The sequence below is a fragment of the Oncorhynchus keta genome, unplaced genomic scaffold (assembly GCF_023373465.1).
Source record: "Oncorhynchus keta strain PuntledgeMale-10-30-2019 unplaced genomic scaffold, Oket_V2 Un_contig_26212_pilon_pilon, whole genome shotgun sequence".
Lineage (NCBI taxonomy): Eukaryota > Metazoa > Chordata > Actinopteri > Salmoniformes > Salmonidae > Oncorhynchus > Oncorhynchus keta.
The window spans coordinates 364,714-385,620 of NW_026284845.1; the positions used below are offsets into that span (position 1 = coordinate 364,714).

At 43.6% G+C, this 20,907-nt stretch overlaps 1 pseudogene; it reads right to left on the bottom strand.

Moving 5' to 3' along the window:
• Nucleotides 1-6,524: 6,524 nt before the first annotated feature.
• Nucleotides 6,525-20,238, bottom strand: LOC127922544 (microtubule-associated serine/threonine-protein kinase 1-like; annotated as a pseudogene).
• Nucleotides 20,239-20,907: the final 669 nt, after the last annotated feature.

Genomic DNA, 20,907 nt, shown 5'->3' on the forward strand with positions numbered 1-20,907 from the left:
TGTCAACGGATCTGGTTAGCAACTTTGTAGAAAACAGGCTAACGCTTTAATGTCTCGCCTTTCTTGACGACTCCAGGACAACCACAGCCAATGTCAGCGATTAAAATGAAATTTTCTTCAACCAACGAGTAACGTTAAACTCAGTCGAATTAGAGTTCACCCAACAATTTACTTCGCGTGCTAGCTAGTTAGCTTGCAGGATCAGCGGGTTGACAACATAAAATAAGGAGGGCTCTAGATACTTCCTGATAGGCTGTACTAACAAGGTGATTGGTCAACCTACTGAAACGAGGAAATATATTGATTTAAATCCTAACAATAAATAATAGCGTGCGTTTTATTCGCTATTATTTTACAGATTGACGTTCGTCATATTATGTAAATAAACTGGCGTCTATGGGGTGTAAAGACCTAGTGTAACTGTGTGAATGAAATGAGATCATGCATTTTATTAAGATTAACCTGTACTGCATATCCTTGTCATGCGCCCCTGAGCATGTCATGTGACTAATCGTGCAAACTACCAAAAGCCTGCTGTCTAAATATCGTTCAGTCATAATTGTAGAACTCTGGGATGATCTTGTTGTATATTTCTCAACTAGCTAAGTCTCTATATAACTTTACCCTGAGCAAAAATACTTTCAAAAAATTCCAATAACATAGATAAGAAACTCGAATTCATTGTTAATGTTATGATACTTATAAGTAAATTCTATATTCATAAATTACTTTTTTAATGTCCCCAGATTGTAAGACTTTACATATGACTTTGTAGGTCTTTTGAATTCCCTTAGTTACAAAAAAGTATTTGTACATTCAAATATTATTGTTGATGTATAAAGAAATTGCAATCTCTCATCTTTATTTGATTTATATTATTTATTTAGATGTGTATGTGTACAGTGGTGTGTGTAATGTGAGATCTTGCCTGACTTTAATATTGAATTGTTCTTTTTTGTCAATATTTTTTTAATACGCGTGCACAAAACATAGATAAACCAAAAAAGTATTGTTTTTATTTCGCAATCCTGGATTTGCCAGGGGAAATAGCCCTTTTACTGGCATTCTGTTGCAACTGGGAACTTTCTGATATTGAAGAACATTGTGCCATAGCATGACAGGAGAGCTACATGTATTATACTGGACCCCTCTAGCTAAGCACCAGTGTTCGATACAGACAGACACATCAGTGACACATAGACAGTAGATAGATACTGTAGATATAGAAATATATAAGATAGATATATTGAGACATAGAAATATATAACATATAGTGATACATATTGTAGATTTTATAGATATAGATAGACCCACAGTAAATAGATATACATCTGCATTGCTTGTTGTTTGGGGTTTTAGGCTGGGTTTCTGTATAGCACTTTGTGACATCGGCTGATGTAAAAGGGCTTGATAAATACATTTGATTTATTGATATACAGGTGCATAGATATAGTGAGACCAAGACACTGAAGCCATGTTCGGTCTATGTGCCACGACTCTCCTCTACTTCCTGTCTTTTAGCCAATCAACTGCTGCTGCTTTAGGCTGTGAGGACCTCCTTAAGCCCATGGATCCACCACGAATAGACCAGCAGCTCTTGGGGAGATGGGCCCTCGTCGCAGGAAGCCTGAGCAACCCTTTATCCCTGGAGGCTCTCACCAGGCGATGGATGAGTACAGGCGACAGGTGGAGTGCCTGGGGCTGCCTCTGCCAGTGGTGATGGAGCCTGGGAATGCCCTCTGTGGATATTCTGTCTTCCGTCTAATCTGGAGAGATAAAAGATCGATCAGTGTGATCAGAGAGAGTACCGATGATCAGAGAGTGGGGGCAGTGAGACAAATGTAGACACTTTTTCTGTCATCTGTTATGTAATACAACAATTCTGTGTTTACTGTTTCTCAATGTACTGTATAATTTGTAATACAAATTAATGATTTATTATATCAAAATATATATATATTTTTAAGGCATAGTGCGCGCTTCATAGAGTAATATTTTACACTGACATTATGTAAAGCATATGACGTCCATGGGGTGTTGGCTACAGATAAGTACCGGTAAAATTGTGAATGAAATTAGTTCATGCATTTTATTATGATTAACCACTACTACTAATACCAAAGGTCTCTGTTGTCTAGTTTACTACATTTAGCCTAGTTGATCTGCATATAATTATATATATTTTTATGATGGACATAATGTAGTTATGAATGCACATTAGGTTACACTAGACTTAAGTAATTTTAATAAATTCACACAAGATGTTATGTGGAAAACAAAGGTTGTAGAATATAAAAATGTTTATGTATCCTTTTGCTGTTGAACATTGGCTATCTGGAGCCAGGTTGTGCAGATCATAGGCTGACGTTATGAGCTCCACGCCTGTATTTATTATCGGTATGCACAAGAAAATGACGGTGGCAGAAGTTAAAGTTTGGATAAATTCTCTGAATTGTATTACACGTTCTTCCCTTCACGTGTCTAGTATTAGACTGTTGTACTTGTCTTTCTGGCACTAACGCTCCCATTGGTCCTTTCTAACTAGCACTGATTTGGCTGATATCTGGTTTATTGAAGAAATACCCACAATGACTGTAATATGTGATTGCTGTATCTACCTTAGTTGACTATACTGTCTGTAAGTAACTCTTGATAAGAGCATCTGCTAGGTAACGGACCACCATGTTCAATGTAAATAAGAAACGCCGAAATGACAAACAACAAGAGAAAGGTATAATGTCATCATACTTGCCCTTTATCTACATAACATTTTCAAATGAGGTGAATGAGACATATTAATAGTTGGTGGCCATTGTGAATAAATATAATTGTATATTTGTTTAAGTACAGTTTAGATTTTATTTTCGCCCAGATAATACATAACTGTAGCAATACAGACCAAAACAAACACTTAGAAATGAAGAAAAAACGCTTGAAAATATAAAGTGCATTTCAAACAATTCATCATAATCATGATTAGGATGTGCATTTTCTGCCATCGTTAACATATAAAACAGATCTCTATATACCACGGAATTCCTCCATGCAAAGTTTTGAGTAAAATATGCCTGCAAAAAACCTCACATACAAATAATGAGAGAGTTTATTTTTCAAAATGTGCATGTATTTTCTCTTCACAGTACAGTTTTGACTAACTTATCTACTCCTGATGTTTCAATGATTATAATACAATAAACACCACCTTAGTGATCAGGTTGATAACATTGGAAATGTGACAAAATGTTATCTGGTTCCCTTTATATTTGAAGGTAGAACTAACAGTCACAGAATAACGCTAAAGAGCCACTCATCTCTGAACAGTTAGAGAATAACAACAAGTGGAATGATTCATATAACAATAAGAATATATTGTAAACTACTGCAAACATTCCAGTTATCTACCAAAACAAGAGACAACTGTATATTCAGTAGGGGCCAAATTTAGACTTGAGATAAGTAGTTAACATGGATTTAAGTCAATAAAACCTCGATTTAAGTCCACATTTCTTGACTTAAGTCCAAGTTAAGTGTTCTTATCTCAAGTCTGAATAAGCCACGGCCCTAGGCCTCTTCATTACAACAGCATCCCTAAAATATATCTTGCTATATTAAGTACCTTGACGTGTCATTACAACAATATGTATCTCTCAGATATGATGATAATAAACTCCATAATAGTATAAAATGAGATATTTATTTTGAATAAACTATGTTAAATTACATGGCATAATGATTATGATATGGAACAATGTTTTGTATATATACAGTACCAGTGAAAAGTTTGGACACACCTACTAATTCCAGGGATTTTCTTTATTTTACTATTTTCTACACTGTAAAATAATAGTGGAGACATAAAAACTATGAAATAACACATATGGAATCATGTAGTAACCAAAAAATGATGAAACAAATCAAAATATATTTTATATTTGAGATTCTTCAAAGTAGCCACCCTTTGCCTTGATTCTCTCAACCAGCTTCACCTGGAATGCTTTTCCAACAGTCTTGAAGGAGTTCGCACATATGCTGAGCACTTGTTGGATGCTTTTCCTTTACTCTGCGGTCCAACTAATTTCAAACCATCTTAATTGGATTGAGGTAGGGTGATTGTGGAGGCCAGGTCATCTGATGCTGCACTCCATCACCTTCTTGGTCAAATAGCCCTTATACAGCCTGTAGGTGTGTTGGGTCATTGTCCTGTTGAAAAACAAATGATAATTCCACTAAGTGCAAACCAGATTGGATGGCGTATAGCTGCAAAATGCTGTGGTAGCCATGCTGGTTACGTGTGCCTTGAATTCGAAAGAAATCATTGACAGTGTCACCAGCAAAGCACCCCCACACCATCACACCTCCTCCTCTATTCTTCACGGTGGGAACCACACATGCGGCGATCCTCCATTCACCTACTCTGCATCTCACAAAGACACAGCGGTTGGAACCAAAAAATCCCAAATTAATGTTAATTCATATGCATTCCAGGTGACTACCTCATGATGCTGGTTGAGAGAACACCAAGAGAGTGCATAGCTGTCATCAAGGCAAAGGGTGGTTACTTTGAAGAATCTCAATTATAAAATATATTTTGATTTATTTAACATTTTTTTGGTTACTACATGATTCCATATGTGTGATTTCATCGTTTTGATGTCTTCACTATTATTATACAATGTAGTAAATAGTAAAAATAAAGAAAAACCCTGGAACGTGTAGGTGTGTCCAAACATTTGACTGGTACTGTATATATACACACACCATAAGGGGGCGGTATGGTCCAAGTTATAGGTTGCAGTCAGAAAGTCTTCTGAAAAGCAGCCAAGTAATGTAGTACATAAAAGCTTGCATATTCTACCAGAATAATTCCAACATCTGATATTTTTCACCCACTAACAAGCATTTGCCAATCATTCGCATAAAGATTATGGGTGTTACATGTTTGATAGAGAAGATGAGAGAGAGAGAGAGAGAGAGAGAGAGAGAGAGAGAGAGAGAGATCATCATAATTTCACCATTGAAATAATGCACAGTGTATTATCTTAACACACATACAGTTGTAGTGCTCAACTTACAGTGAATCCTACTGTGGTGAGTGAAACATAGTCATATTATTATTACACAACACAGACTAGCCTCGTCCCAGATCTGTTTGTGATTTTGCCTACTCCATTGCCATTGTTTGACATGACAATTCCATACAGAGTTGGCAAGAAACAGACAGGCACCCAGGCTAAAAACAGACAGTTAAACTCTCAGATACCTGACACCAGAATTAGGAAGGAATCCAATATGAAAATAAGGTTAATAGAAAAACAGATGGATAAACGATAACAGCAACAGCAAGTGAACATTTGACATCAAAGAATGAAAAACCTTATCCATCCATAAAGCCCTTAATATGCATTTTACATCTATTAAATATGCTACATCCATTTACACCTGCTTTTTCTTCTTCACCTTTTTGGTCCAAAACAAAACATGATGAGTGACAATTAGAACGAACTAATAGTAGAGCCATAGTCTTTACAGATATTTACAGTAATCTCCTTACCGTAGCTGTGCAGTCAGGATCAAGTAACAGATCATTTTATTCACAACAAAATACAATTATTCTAATTTATCAATGTTATTCAAGTTTGGATTCTGTTAGTTTCTATATAGTTTCTGGTTTACTGAACCCATCCCTGAAACACACACACATTGGGGTACGCACACACGCACACAGCCCAAATCATCCACCACAGGGGTATGGGATTTAAATCCATGAATATCAACTCCGCTTACACCAGTGTGTGTGTGTGTGTGTGTGTGGGCTGCAGTAGTAGTCCTGTTCTGTAGAGATAAGCGCTCTGAGCTTCAGAACTGTCAGAGGAGCTTTACTCTTCTTTACCCAGGCACCAAATGCACCCTATTCCCTATATAGTGCACTACCACAGGGGCTCTGATCAAAAGTAGTCCACTTTATAGGGAATAGGATGCCATTTCGGACGCAATCCATGGCACACAAATGTGCCATAGCCTTCAAGATTCACCCAGAACTAACTCAAGGTTGTTTCACTTCATCCTTCACTTACAGACATTCACTGACAGCATGCTATGCTAATCTGGCTATGCTAATCAACTGAGGACTTCAGTGAGTGTAGTGTTGGACCATAATTCTTTGTCATGGGCGGCCTTACAGTAGTAACAGAAAACGACAGTAGTCATTGGTCCTGTGTGGGTCAGTCGAGTGTCTTTCTAAAGATAAAATCTAGTGGCGCGTCATTGTCTTTTACAGTAGTAATTTAGTCATTTACTTTCCGAAGACAAATCTACAGTGGCCGATTGGATTTTGTGTTTTGTTGTTGTTGCTGTCAAGGTTGTAATGACGTGATTGTGCCTCAGCATACCCTCTGCTCGTGATTACGTTTATTTGAGTGAATTACAGGAACAGAAGTGATTGGTCGTTTAGTCGAGATAGAAAAAAACGAGTAAGTAACTGGATTTGGTGTTTCACAGTATTCAGCATGTTCTGATCAGTAAAGCACTTTTCACTCCTTTTTATTCTAGAAACACACAAAATGTACCACATGACATGCATTCATTTCACATACATACATACAGATCTGTTATAGATATCTAATAGTTCATAAAGTAGAGCGTTGTCTTAATATATACTAACTGTATAATAGAAAATGGCCGTAACAGCACCTTTACAATAGTTCTGCTCACTCATGGTTACAGATAAGTCAATACCATGTTGATATGCTTTTCTAGAACTGGAATGTCGTCTTAAGTGCTTGACATTGTGGAATTGTTCTAGAAATCTGAAAAGGCATCTCATTTCTCAATGCCCCCCTCTCTAAAATCCTTTCAGATAGAAGGGTTACAATTTGGGGGGTGGCTACCTATGTTCGCCTTATCAGACTGAGGAACAGAGTTAGCTGGACTTTGGGCCACTGTGGTGCCACCGCCAACCATCCGGACTCCAAGTCCGGACGAAGCCTCAGACTTTCCTGCCGAGGCACCTTGCTTCTCCTCACCCGGCTTGGGCATGTCTTTCAGCTCCTTCCCCTTGGGCCCCTCCTGGGACTGGGACACCATTGACCCCTTTATAGGCCCCAGGACCAATTTAGCGGCACTGGTCAGCTGGGTGACAAAGCTTGTCTTGTCGCCGGGGAAACAGGCCTGGACCTGCCTGGACAGAAGGAGGGTGCGCAGAGCGAGGGGGTGACGCCTGTGGGGGAGGGGGAGGGGGATGGAGAGTGTTCTTCCACTACCTCCAGCCGACATTTATCCTCCCAGTCCAGGGTCCCTCGGTAGCAGTTGACAGGCCCCAGGCCCTGCCTCACCTTGCCCAGGGAGAGGGGTTGTCCGTGGGGTGGGACAGCTGGAGCCAGGGCCCTGGCTGGAGGTTTGGGGCTTTTGGGGCTTCTCAACCCCAGTTCTGAAGTTCTTGGAGAGCCATTGTTCTCGGCTCCATTTTTTCTCAGGCTCTCTCCTACTATTCCTGATGGTTTACTACTAGCCTTGAACATACCTGTAGACCCTGACGTTATTGATGATCCACCCATACCCATGCCTCTGTCTGGACTAGTGCCTCTCCCTAGAGGGCCCCCACAGGGCATGCTGGGCCTGGGAGGAGGACACACCTTGTTGTCTCCATTTAGCTTTGGTTCCGTTCTGTCCTCCCCATAATTCTCCTGGGAGTCTTGGCTGAGAGGGCTTGTACTCACGGCCGTTCGGAGGCTCTGTTGCTTGATAGACATGTTTGTCTGACGCTGGCTCTTCTCTGCTCCTTCTGGATGGCCCCTAAATATACCTGGTGACCCAGTGGGAGTAATGGGACTTGTAGTTTTGGGACTTGTAGTTTTGATGGAATCCAGATTTAGCGATTGGCTGGATTGGGCTCTGTAGGTGGGGCTACTCTGAGGGCTAAAGGTATGCTCACTGGTTGAGGGTTTTCTAGCTATTGATTGGTGATTATCTGTTGTGGCTCCTCCTCCTCGGTTAGGTGACCTCTCTGGGACGGTTGTTGTCCTGTTGCTATAAGCCATAATGATCTCTCCCACCCTCTCCCTCGATCTTTCTCTCTCTCTCTTCCTCTCTCTCTCTCTTTCCTCTCCCTACCAGCCAGCAGTGTATCCCTACTCAGCGGCGACTCTTGCCTCCCTAACTTCCTCATCGGCTTGAGCACCCCCGTCTCTGGTGTCGTGGTAGTTGCCCCTGTAGATGAACCCTGGGAGCCTGGGGCGGAGGGCAGCAGTGGGGGTTCAGAGCTGGTAGATTCTCCCCTTCCGTCTCCAACAAACTCTGGAGCCCCAGCTCGCAACAGTGGAACTGGTCCTTGCGGTACAAGTCAGAGTGCTGGACCTAGGATAGGATAGGATAAACTTTTATTTAGGGGAAATTGTCTTAGACACATAGTGATGCTGTATACAGTAGGTCTACTAAAAAGACTCAAGTTCTTTTAATTCCCAATGTGTTGTTTTAACTGTATTTAAATGTCTTCCCGTATATACTTAAACTAATAAACGAGATGAAAATACTAAATCAACACTATACTGTACATTATAAACTGGACACATTCATAATACACCCATAGCACACGTTACCCATGTGTCACACCTCTAATACACATCTCAGACCGCCACATTCACAATACCTCCAGGCTGTGTTTCCTCAGAGGCCCTCCCACCCCACCACTCGACGACTGGGAATGAGACAGCGGCGAGGTGAGCTTCTCTGCTGACTGGACCCTCTTGAGGAGTGGGGAACGGGCGGCTCGGCGGACTTGGGCCTGGGGCGGACCACGGGTGGTGATGAGTGGAGCTTTGCCCCGGCAGGGAAGGTCTGGGTGGTGTTGGAGCTACCGATGGTGTGGCCCGGGAGTGGCGGAGGGGAGGACTGGGTGGGGGATGGTGTGTGGGCTAAGGGGAGAGGGGATGTTGCCGGCAGACTTGCAGCGGGCTGAGCGGTACTGGCGGTGGAGCTTGGGGGAGAGGCCGTGCAGGGAGCTGGGGCGCATGTGCTGGGAGGCGGCAGGGGAGTTGGGGGTGCTGGAGGCAGGAGAGCTGCTCTGAGAGGACACACCTGGGGGAGAGGAAAGAGAAAGACAAGAGAGAGGTTACAGTGAAGATAGAGAGAAAAGAGAGAGGGGTAGAGAAAGAGAGACAAGAAGAGAGAAGATAGACAGAAAAGAGAAAGGTGAGAGAGGAAGAGGGAAAAACAGATTCTTCAGCTAAAGATTAATAATCAGTTCAGCCACAATTGGGATTACAATGTTTGATTCAGCTTGCCTGGTGCAATGGAACCAACACTGGTTCCCAAACCCTGACCATCTGACACTCATCTGACAATCTCAAACACTCTATTTACTTCAAAGAAAACAAATACAATTTGGAACCCTGAGGTGTATACTACAAAGTGGGATCAAAGAGTTAGCCAGCTAACTTCCATAAACAACCAGAAATAACTATTGATTTTCTAATTCATTTAGAAAGCTAAACTTAGATACAGTATGTGTTTGAGTCAATTAGACCACGTACATTTCAAGCTTATCTTTCAAAATGTTTTATTTTAGAATAGTTAGGCAAGTTAGCTGGCTACCTGATTGATGCTGCTTTGTAGTGTACCCCTCAGGTCTGTTACTCACCCAGGTAGGAGGACTCAGGTGTGGACCTGTATCCCTGCTGTGTAGGGGAGCGGGCTGACAGGTTGTGGGAGGGAGAACCTGGTAGACTGTCACTGGACGACAGAGAGCGGTTCAGAGAGGACAGGCTGCGGCTGGTGTGGAGCAGGTTAGACTGTTTAGTGATCTTCCTGAACAGGGAGCTATGCTTCTTACTGTAGGGAGGAGAGAGGGAGGAGGGGGACAGAGGGATAGGGAATGGAGTAGGAGAGGGTAGAAGAGAATCGTTTTCATTTAAAAAAAAGTTTTGCAATGTATAACATGGAGAGATACTGAAACGTATTAGCAGAATGCTGAATAAATACATGTAACTGTTCTTGTCCATGTTACAGCATACATGATAACAGCTACTGTAAATGAGAGTGCCATACTACAGTACCTCTCTTGTCCCTCTTTGCCGATGGGCCTCTTATTGCGTCGGGCCATCTTGCACTTGTAGTTGGACTTGCGTGCGGACCCACCTTGATGGAGGTGTTCTCAAACGGTGTGGTGGTCACTGTCACCTTGTTGCCACTCTGCAGGGGCACACAGAATGATGATGAGCTATGTCTATGTGACTGACTGGGGTTTGATCACAGGTTTTCTGCATGCCACAAGTCTAGGTTAGCCTGCTGAGCTAAACGCCTGGGCACTAGCTCAGGGAGCCAACGCTTGTATGCAGGCAAGTTACTCATCACATGAGCATGGTCACAGAACGACCTCCTTCACATCTACATTGACGAATAACACCCGTACTCATAGCTTAAGAGACCAACAATGAGCATGGATGTTACGCAAACCTACGCATATCAACAAAGTCTATTGTAGAACTCAGTCTCTTCTTCCATCATACCTTTAGAATGAGTTCCACCACTTCCGTGTGGACCAATCCGTGGACAGACTCCCCATTCACATGGGTGATGAGGTCACCTGCACACAGTCCTGCTTCCTGGGCGGGGCCTCCATCCTCCACGTGCTGCCATTGGACGAGGATACATTGTCAATCAATAAATAGGATAGTGTATAGCTTTCAAGTTAATTAATGAATTAATCCACCCCTCCCCCTTCTCCTCCCCCTCTCCTCACCCAGATGATGTGATGGACACTGTAAACATCCGTATCTCCCATGTAGACCCGTATCGCCCTGAGGGTAAATCCGTACTTCTTCCCTGAGCGGTGGATGGTGATGGGAGAGCGCAGCACGCTGACGGCGGGGGCCGGACAGTAGTCACGGTTGGGTGACGAGTCCCGGGAGGAGGGGTTGGAAGACAGGGAGCGGGGGACATGGGGCTGGCCAAGGGGAGCTGTGACTGTGGACGTACTGGTCTACTGTGGTGGGGGGAGAATGTTAGGGAGAGGAGTAATGGAAAGGGGAAAGATGAAGGAATGACAAATTGGGAGATAATGGAAGTGATTGTGGGTAAGAAAAAGAGTAAGAAAAGTTTTAGGCATAGAGATACACATATTACAGTGTACTATTTCATCATGCGGTTTGAAGTATGCTGTGTAAACTCAGCATTAGAGTAACATCGCAGCTCACAGCACCCTCTAGTGGCAGGAGGCCATAGTGATTAATGGACTGCCTGATTAAATGTATTTGATTATTAAAATACATATAAAGCTACTCAAGACAGAAACAACACATAACAATTCAGCATAGTTACCTGCAGGTATGATGACAGATAGGGCTGTGGCCGAGGCTGACTTGATAACCTTGTTGCCAGGCCGTGAGTTCCTCTTCTCCCCTGTGTCTCCAGACATCTGCTGGTGTCTCGCCCTGCGGAGGACCAGGTCATTCGTGGCCCGGGGCCCAGGGGGTCATACACAGGTCCTGCCCCCAGCTCCCTATTGGCTGATGTAGGTCCAGGAGTAGTGGATGGAGTGGGCGTGGCTCCCAGAGTCTCGCCTGGGCTTGGTGGTTTCTCTGTTGGCGGAAAAAAATATTACTCTCCAGTCTCAAGTACAGTATATTGTTGGAGCTTAGCTAATGTCCTCTCTTGGCTTACTTACAATCTATACACATCATCACTTTCTACTGAGTTTTCAATTGTCACCTCACCTGATAAAATCACCAGTTTGTCCGGTGACAATACAAGTGAAACAAACCTCTACCACCCCGTAATCTCTCTCTCTCTCTCTCTCTCACCTCCTACATGTTCCTCCTTTGGGTCAGGGGTGGTGCTGGGGGTGGAGGGGGTGTGGAGGGAACGGAGGCCACCTCCAGTGAAGTCCCCCTGGCCTTGACAGGGGCTGGCGTGTCAGGGGGTCTGGGTTGTCCTCCTGCTGTGAGGCGAAGCGATGCGTGTCCATGAGGGCGGAGAAACGGCGCCGGGCCCCGAGGGGAGGGCTGGAGTCACCGTCCATGTATAGGGACTCAGAACCGGACAGACGCTTCCTTTGAGGGGCCAGGAGAAGAGAAGAGGCTATTACTCCCAATGCTAAGGGACTTTTATTTTGAAAACGTATTTAAACTGATGTTGAATCAATGTGTTGTGAATGTTGGTATAAAGGTATCATGACTTGTATACATTTCATGAATGCCTATGTATACCCCCTTAAATTTAGTGTTAACTTCTCTCTGTTTGGATGTTTTAATGGCTGCTTCCACCGCCTTAGGTTCTGACACTTCCCCAATACAGGATCTCAGCATGAGAGTTCACACAATCACACTCCCACACTCACTAGAGTCAATTATAGACAGTGGATCTCAATTCTATAAACCAACCTGTGTATGAAACTCAGACATAAAATCCCCCCCATCTCTCTCTCTCTCTCTCTCTCTCTCTCTCTCTCTCTCTCTCTCTCAACCCACCAAACTCACATCTCAGGTGAACCGGTCCTCCAGCTCTTGTCCCTGATAGGGAAGCTTCCCAGACTCTCTCTCTTCCCCCTGTTGTCCTCCCGGGAGCCCTTGTGTTCCCGTCGAGTCACTGAGGGGGCCTTCTGCTCCAACTGGGACAGGTGCTCCATGCTGCTGTACACCTGCAGAGGGGCCATGGAGAGAGAGTCCAAATCTGAGCCACACTACTGATCCTACTCTGAAACACTTTATGAATACATGGCCTGAAAATAAAGAAAGGAAGCAAGTTGGTTAAAACACTCATCATCACTACCCTTAAGCCTTAAGACAAACATAGAACATGATAGTCAGTTACATACTGTAGATAGAAAGATTGCGGCGCTAATTAACTTACAACAACTGCATTTAAATAAGGATAGGCTAGAGTCAACTACTTTACATGTAATACAAAGTAGGTGGGTGCTTCAGCTAATACGTACAACACGCACACAGACACACACACTCGCACACACACACGGCAAGGTCTCGTAAATGAGCTGTGAGTATGCTGGTGTGTGTGGGAGACCAGTGCTTTAAAACAAGGCTAAAGAGTATTCAGCACCATGGTAACTGAAGCAGTGGCCATAACATGAGCTGTACTGTGATATGTACATTGGCTTCTAAATCTAAACTACTGGAATAAATCAAATCACATTTTACTACAGTTGTAGACTAACAGGGAAATGCTTACTTACGGGTCTTTTTCCAACAATGCAGTTCAAGGTAAAGATACAAAATAATATAACAAATGTAAATAGTGATATGAGTAATAAATACACAGTGAATAACGAATAACAATAATGAGTCAAAATAACATGTCTATATACAGGGAGTAGCAGCAGCGAGTCGATGTGCAGGAATACAAGGTAAGTGAGGTAGATATGTACATATAGGGAGGGGTAAAGTGACTAGGCAACAGGATAGATAATAGACTGTAGCAGCAGCTTGTGTGTGTGTGTGTGTGTGTGTGTGTGTGTGTGTGTGTGTGTGTGTGTGTGTGTGTGTGTGTGTGTGTGTGTGTGTGTGTGTGTGTGTGTGTGTGTGTTGTGTGTGTGTGTGTGTTGTGTGTGTGTGTATGTGTGTGTGTGTGTGTGTGTGTGTGTGTGTGTGTGTGTGTGTGTGTGTGTGTGTGTGTGTGTGTGTGTGTGTGTGTGTGTGTGTGTGTGTGTGTGTAAACGTGTGTGTGTGGCGTCAGTATGCATGTGTGTGCATCTTATGAGTGTGTGGGTGTATGTAGTAGTGTGTGTGTATGTGTGTGGTGGGGTGTCTGTTTAAGTCAGTAGAGGCTCCGCAGAGGAGGGGGAGGACCATCCTCCTCAGTGAATTTCAGAAAAATTGAAATAGTGAAACATTAAAAAAGTTATCCCTTTTAGATGGGGCGGCAGGGTAGCCTAGTGGTTAGAGCGTTGGACTAGTAACCGAAAGGTTGCAAGTTCAAATCCCCGAGCTGACAAGGTACAAATCTGTCGTTCTGCCCCTGAACAGGCAGTTAACCCACTGTTCCTAGGCCGTCATTGAAAATAAGAATTTGTTCTTAACTGACTTGCCTAGTAAAATAGAAAAAAAAGATAGTTATACTAAATATATATTTACGTCACCAATTAATTGATTAAAATACACTGTTCTACAGTAGCCTCAACAGCACTCTTAGGATAGCACCATGATGTAGCCGGAGGACAGCTAGTTTCCGTCCTCTTCTGGGTACATTGACTTCAATACAAAACCTAGAAGGCTCATGGTTCTCACCCCCTTCCATAGACTTACACAGTAATTATGACAACTTACAGAGGATATCCTACAACCTATCAGAGTTCTTGCAGCATGAACTGACATGTTGTGCACCCAATCAGAGGATCAGAGAACAAATCTAGTACTGAAAGCAGAAGCTACAGCTATCTAGCACTTTGGTGCATAAAATGTGGTGAGTAGTTGACTCAAAGAGAGAGAAAGACAATAGTTCAACAGCGAGATAGTTCAACCTACTCAAAAACCTGGCTCAAACAGAAAGGGATTCTATGTTAGCTTGCTGGCTATGGCGAGCCAACACTGGAACACTGGAAGGTAAGCTTTTTGTTATATGAATTTATTGCCACCAGGGCCCACTGGTGTAACTGCTAAATGCTTGCTGACTATACACTGTGCTGTATGATTGTAGCAGGTTTATATTAACACGTTAGTTCTAGTAGCTATGTTGACTATGATGTTAGCTAATATGGTGACAATGATGTAGACTGTGTGTGTTTGTGCGTGATCAGGGGTGTATTAATTCTGCCGATTCTGTTGAAAAACCTTTCTTCAACAGAATGAAACGGGAATAAACATACCTTTATTTGCCCAATAGAAACTCTCGTTTGCAACTGTTGGACTAACGATTACACTCTAAATAAGCTAGATGCAGGCAAGAGTGAGCAAGGCGGTATTGAATGTGTCACTGTCTGTCAACTTGACTACTCACATTTTTCTCTCGACCTGTGCACCTACATTGTAAACTTTCATTCATAGGCTAGGTTGTAGCAACCTCATGATAGGTATAGAGAAAATGTATCATGTAGTAGCCTAAACCTATCGATGTTACATTGAGCTGGTTGAATGGAATATGAAGGACAGTCATCCAATATGCTGTAAAATAAATAAGGCCATGCCTCATCTTAAATGGCACCGACCGCCACTGGTGTAAACATCTGTGAGTCTGTGTGTAGAGTCCAGTGTGTGTGCATAGAGTCAGTGCAAGAGATGGTCAATGCAGGAATCCTGGGTAGCCATTTAGCAGGCTTGTTTAGCAGTCTTATGGCTTGGGGGTAGAAGCTGTTCAGGGTCCTGTTGGTTCCTGACTTGGTGCCTCGGTACTGCTTGTGCGGTGGCAGAGAGAACAGTCTATGACTTGGGTGGCTGGAGTCTAGAAGGAAAGATGGTATAACGACAGAATGACAGGATAATAGGGATTCAAACTATGAGGTGGACAAAAGAGGAGGGATTGAGAGAGAGAGAGAGAGCCAATGTAATCCACTAGTAAGGGGAGATGAAGAGAGAAAATGACTAGTTACCTAGCAGGGTGGGAGGTAGCCTACAACGGTTAGAGTGTTTGTTTGGCCGGTAACTGAAAGATCACTGGTTCGAAGAGCCGACAAGGTGAGAAATCGGTTGCTGGCCATTGAACTTAACTCTAATTTGCTCAAGGGAAGCCGTACTACTTTAAAAGTAATCCAAGAAGTAATCATCTAGTTTGTCAAAAGTATCTTTAATCTGCTAGTGTTTTGTAATGTAATCAGTTACTCCCCAACCATAAGTGTGTGTGTGTGTTTGTGTGTGTCTGTGTACCTTGCTGAAGCGAGGGGAGCAGGAGGAGAATTGTCTGATCTCAACAGGCTCATCATCATCGTTGGTGTCATCCTCATCGTACGCATTGATGTGGTGATAACGATCTGAACGGGCTGAGGGAGGACAGGAGAAGAGAGAGGGAAACAGAGAGAGAGACAGAGAGAGAGAGATGGCGAGAAAGAGAGAGAAAGAGAGAGAGCGAGAGAGAGTCTTAGTTTTCATAAATAATTTAACGTCCCTAGCCTTGGCGTTCTCTCTCCTCTGCTTATACTTTTCAAAGTCGCTGCAACGCTTTGGGAGAACCACTCTCTGGCTTGGCTGAGTTTTACCATGAGATAACCCGTATCAAAGATCAAAGACTCATTTGCTTTACACATGGAGCCCAATTCTGATCTTTTTCCAATTCTATGTATTTTGATCAATCAGATAAGTTTTTGGCCAATTGGGCAAAGTATCAGAATTGGGCTGCATGTGTAAATGCAGCCAGTGTGCTGTATTGGCATTAAATACATAGGTAACGGCACTCACTGTCGAAGTAGCTGGTGTCCTCTTCCGACTCCAGGTGAGGTATGAACTCTGCCTTCTGTCTCAGTAGACTGTTCCAGTCCAGGTCAGAGAAGAACGAGTGCTGCTTCACCTCAAACGCTCCCCCTGGGGGCACGGAGGAATAATACCAACAACAAGATCAGCTCTAAGAATGTAGGCCTCGGAAAAGCATATGGCTCTGGGCCATGGTAGTTGGAGTAATACATAAACAAAGGTTAAAATGTGAATAATTATGGCATGATTCATTACACACAGTAAGCAGGAATATTTTCTGACTCATATCAGAGACCTAGGGAGAGTAGCCTGCTGTGTGCCAGACTGTTGTTATTATAATAAAATAAAAAAATGTACCCCTTTTCGATCTTGTCTCATCGCTGCAACTCCCCAATGGACTCGGGAGAGGTGAAGGTGGAGTCATGTGTCCTCCGAAACATGACCTGCCTAACCGCGCTCCTTAACACCCGCCAGCTTAACCCGGAAGCCAGCCGCACCAATCAACTGGCGACCAGGGTCAGCCTGCAGGCACCCGGCCTGCCACAAGGAGGTGCTACAGCACGATGAGCCAAGTAAAGCACCCCCAGCCAAATCCTCCCCTAACCTGGACGACGCTGGGCCAATTGTGTGCAGTCCTATCGGACTACCGGCTACGGCCAGCAGTGGCACAGCCTGGGAATGAACCAGGGTCTGTAGTAAAATCTGTGTTCAACAATGCATTGCCTTGACAAACAAAGTTGTGTTTGGTAAGATTATGACAGTAGACTACAGCAGAAACAGGAGGAACATTCTTAAATTCTAGCACATTGGTTCAGAAACTAGGTGTCGGGAGGGACCAAGTTGAAATTAGGTCCCCTGAGAAAATCTTCAAATGGGTACATAATACGAGCTAAACTTTTAGTGTCAACTAAGGGCCTTTTGTCATGTGCAGAACAAGTTTGAGAAGCCCTTTTGTAGTACCTGTACCCAGCCTCATCAGCGGATTGGTCTGTAGCAGGGTTGATATCAGTCCCTGGGCATCAGCGGGCAGGACCTCATCTCCATCAGGCCACACTATGTCATCTGAGAGAGACAACAGAGCCAGGTACAGAGAGAATGAACAGCAAGGATTTGGAACCGGACCAACATTGAGTCAGGTACAAGTTAGTACACAGAGGCCTTGGAGTCAACAGTCACCTACAGCAGTGGTTTTTAAACCTCTCCTCGGGGACCCCCAGCCGTTCATTTGATCAATTCCAGAGCTAGCACACCTGATTCAACTTGTGAATTGTCTGGGGTCCCCGAGGAGAGCTTTGAAAACCCCTGACATACAGAACAGAACAAGAGGCACTGGGGGATTCAAAAAGATAACAGGTGCAGACATAGGGAAAGGCCAGCCCTCATGTCTTAAGCACCTGTAATGACCTGTTCAAAGACCTTTTGACTGATTGATTGATGGCAGACTCACCTGTGATGACCTGTCCAAAGAGCTCCTCAGGCGTGTCTCCAAAGAAGGGCACACAGCCCACTAAGAATTCATAGAGGATGATGCCCATGGCCCACCAGTCCACCGGCTTCCCGTAGCCCTGTCTCAGGATCACCTCCGGGGCTATGTACTCTGGGGTGCCACACACCTGGGACGGGAGAGAGATCCACCAATCAGAAGTCTCGATCACGCTCCTTGCCTCTATTTTCCTCTCAACTACATGTACCAGATGCAATGGAGTAGTCCCAAAAGTGCAACACCTGCCCATTTGGCACTCCAGACAGGCTCAATAAAAATGAAAGACAACAACAAATACTATTTGGACCCAGGTCTGGTCTGCTTAGCTATCTGCAAGCCCAAGAGCTTGAACATTCTTCCATCTGTCTCTGACAGAAGTACTGTACAGTAATCACTAATCAAGGACCCAGATTGTATAATGCTGATAATCATAATTCTAATTCTAATTGGTACTGTTGCTGTACACTGTTGAGGCAGCAGGGGCCTAGTTCATCACAGCTGAGTGAATAACCAATGCCCTCTAATCAAGAGTCTGCACAGACCACAACGTGAAAGGATCTTCAACTATTTCATGTGCAGATGATATGTCTTCATTAGAACCCATTAAAAAGCATGAGCTGGTGTACACCCAAACAAGTTGGTAGAGCCACTGACTAACGGAGAGCAACTGTAGGCTGAAAACATTTAATAAAGAGATTTGCACACTCTACATACAAGCTCCCAGTAATTTATTGGGTAAACCACCAATGTTTCAGCATCACTGGGCCTTCTTCATGGTCATGTCATGAATGCTTGAACCAGGTTATGTAAACAAACACTGCAATTAGTGCAACCAATGACAAAAGTGAGGGTGTGTCATAATTACTAGGGTGATACATTTTTTACTGTTAAAAGACAATAGTTTACAGCATGTTGAATATATTAGCCTATTGTTATCATATTGCAACATAATTAGATATTGTGCATAGTAATTGCATCAACATACATTATTATTTTATTTAATACACATATTTCATTGTTTCCATTTCATTTAATCTTTGTTACATGTCATCTTTTGGTTCAACAGTAATGCACAATAAGCATAATCAACAACGGCAACATCTTGGGTGCACGCTGATACGCTGTAGAGCACAGGAGGTTGGTGGCACCTTAATTGTGGAGGACAGGCTCATGGTAATGATTGGAACAGAATAGGTGGAATGGTATCAAATACGTCAAGTGTCCATGCAATGTCCATGCTAAAACAGGTTATATCCATCTAGAGTCCTCTTTCTACCTCTATGTGAAACAACACAGCATTCAGTCTGGCTTAACCAGGCTAGATGCCCTACCGCTGGAGAAGACACTGTATTGCTGCTGGCCTAACAGCATCATTTATTAATATGGGGAGTTAAATTCCAAACCTGCGTAAACAATAAACTGTAATTGCAAAATAAAAAGGAACCAGAATTTTATTTATTTCGAGAATTTATGATGATTCAGTCTGTATGGTAAACATTATTAGTGAGTGAATACTGTGTGTATTCCTCTTGCTTGGCAAATTATGTGTTTTTGCAAGGTTATTTTGATTCTCAATCCGTGGACGCATGCTGAATTCAACTCACTCACGCAACTGTCATGACTGTAGGCTATTTACAGAGTTTCTAACATACTGTATGTGATTGGCTCTTCATTGAGAAGTTGGCTGTATACTACCTCTCACAATATGATTAATTGTTTGTTTGATTAGCTGAGTGACATGACTGACCGACTGACTAACTGACTGATTGATTGACTGACCAATCAATCGATCTACCTGTTTGTCCAGGAACTCGCGTGCGTCCTTCTCGATGTGTCCCTCATACAGGTTGGTGGTGAGGCTCATCAGACCCATCTTAGACAGGCCAAAGTCGGTCAGCTTGATGTGGCCCATAGAGGTGATCAGAAGACTGGTGGAAACAGGAACAACACATGGGCTGTTAGATATCAACTGCACAGCAAACCCCAGGAACAGCCATTATTCCATTCCAGCCATTACAATGAGCCCGTCCTCCTATATCTCCTCCCACCAGCCTCCACTGGTATGTATGACCAATAGGAGCCTGTAGGAGCTATAGGAGCCTGTATTCCTAGAACCTTTCACAGTACACACATTTTGGCTTAATATTGTTAGAGGATGTCCCAAATGTTCCTAAGAAATTACATTTATGGTGAATATTGTATAGTGTGAAAGCAATTTAAAACCTCCAATCCACCAGGGGATTGTCAGGGTGGCAGTGCAGCCCACTCACTTGTCAGGCTTGAGGTCTCGGTGCACGATGCCATAGTTGTGTAGGTACTCCAGTGCCAGCACGGTCTCTGCAAAGTACATTTTGGTGAGTTCCACGGGCAGCGCCCCAATGTTCTTCAGCAGAGTGGCACAGTCTCCCCCTATAGGAACACAACATGGTTGGTTAGACACGGTCTCCCTCTATAGGAACACAACATGGTTGGTTAGACACGGTCTCCCCCTATAGGAACACAACATGGTTGGTTAGACACGGTCTCCCCCTATAGGAACACAACATGGTTGGTTAGACACGGTCTCCCCCTATAGGAACACAACATGGTTGGTTAGACACGGTCTCCCCTATAGGAACACAACATGGTTGGTTAGACACGGTCTCCCTCTATAGGAACACAACATGGTTGGTTAGACACGGTCTCCCCCTATAGGAACACAACATGGTTGGTTAGACACGGTCTCCCTCTATAGGAACACAACATGGTTGGTTAGACACGGTCTCCCTCTATAGGAACACAACATGGTTGGTTAGACACGGTCTCCCCTATAGGAACACAACATGGTTGGTTAGACACGGTCTCCCCTATAGGAACACAACATGGTTGGTTAGAACACAACACGGTCTCCCCCTATAGGAACACAACATGGTTGGTTAGACACGGTCTCCCCTATAGGAACACAACATGGTTGGTTAGACACGGTCTCCCCCTATAGGAACACAACATGGTTGGTTAGACACGGTCTCCCCTATAGGAACACAACATGGTTGGTTAGACATGGTCTCCCCTATAGGAACACAACATGGTTGGTTAGAC